The sequence below is a fragment of the Belonocnema kinseyi genome, chromosome 10 (genome assembly GCF_010883055.1).
Source record: "Belonocnema kinseyi isolate 2016_QV_RU_SX_M_011 chromosome 10, B_treatae_v1, whole genome shotgun sequence".
NCBI classification, from domain to species: domain Eukaryota; kingdom Metazoa; phylum Arthropoda; class Insecta; order Hymenoptera; family Cynipidae; genus Belonocnema; species Belonocnema kinseyi.
This window is the reverse complement of record NC_046666.1, coordinates 118,250,746-118,252,448: the sequence shown is the minus strand read 5'-3', so window position 1 is coordinate 118,252,448 and position 1,703 is coordinate 118,250,746.

Below are 1,703 nucleotides of genomic sequence, written 5' to 3'. Positions count from 1 at the left end.
CGTGGGCGTGCCTAAAGATCTCCGAGATATTTGGCCGCTAGGATCGGTAGATGCTGGCCTTAAATTTACTCCATGCAGACACTTCGTTAAACTCTGTTTTTCACATTTATTTAAATAAAATTGTTTAGATAGGTACATACACTTGTAGATGAAAAGTCAATAGATGTTATTAATGTTGTAAGTTTGTGAAATAATCATTACAAGTCAAGAAATTAGTCTTGGGATACTTTATGGATACTTCAAGCCTGTCCTCAGATCTGTCCTCAGAGTTTACTGCAAGAGAATCCCAGTGTCAAGATGATACTGAAAGTGTTGACAGCGACATTCATGAAGATGAGAAAGTTGATATCTTCTTCAATGAATTATGCAGTGATGACGATGAAGAATCTGATTCTGAAGCTACTGACTACGAAGATGAATATTATGATGCTCTAGATTATCTGGAAGACGTGCAGGTATTACGGAATACGTACTTTTCATATTTTTATGTACGTATGTTACACATATATACATACATACATACCTACATACATACATACCTACATCCATAAACATACATACATGTATTACGATAAGCCAAAATGTATGAATTGCTCGAGGTATTATTCTATGAACATTGATCGATCATGGATCGCTATGCATTAGGAAGAGAAAGGAAGAAAGTTCCGTCTCTTGCGGCCTTGTTCTTTCTGCAATCCCGTTTGTCACGTTGGTCTATGAGGACTTTATTGTTCTCATTTCTTTTTAAATGAGAATTTCCTCCGCACTGATCGCAAAACCGAGTTTTTTTGTAGAAGCCCCCAATAACAACAACAATAACGCTAGTGGCCAATAACAGAACTGAATGTTTGAAACGCAGCTAAGTGATTTGTGCACACTCTGTTAATCTAGTCGCCGCTATAAACAGCTAAGAACAATCTGGCCTTTTCAGCGCCAACACATTTTTCTAACGAAGTAATAATTTATTGTTTGAATAAATGCAATACAGTATTAAAATGAAACAAAAATACTTTTCAGTTACAAGAAATTTAAGTATTAACAGGAAAAAATACATTTTGAACAAAAAAAAGTAAAATTAAAATAAAAATTTGTTCCAATTTCCACAAGTTATAAAATTTCAACCAAATTGTCAAATGTTCAATCAAAAAAGATTGACCCGGTGACTACATTGAAAATTTCTTTTTATTATTTTTAATATTTGAAGCTTAACATTGTCCGGACTTAAGTTGAAAATTAACACAAATGAATCATTTCAAATTGCACGATATTTTATTGAAGACTTTCAAGAATGAACAATAGTTCTTAAGGAAATGTTCTAAATTAACCTATTTCCAATTAAAAACTGTATTGCTTAGCATGAAAATAGAGCAAAATTGAAATAGCTAAAAGTAATGCAAAAAAGTAAAGTAATTCATGTTGGACGCAAAATTTTCAATTTTTCCCCATCATAAATCTCTGCAGTTTTTTATAAACCTTTTACTTCTAATTTAATCTTTTAAGTTATAATGCTTTTCACTGAAAATGGCTGAAAATGATATGATTTTTTAAAAAAACCAGATTGGTTGTTTCATTTTCAATTTAGAGCATTGAAACTTTAAGCGTGAATTTTTTTTAACATTCGATCTGTACAATTTATGAAACTTAGAATTTATTTCTTTGGCAATTTACCGATATTTATTTTAAAATGAGGAGCAATGGTGGGG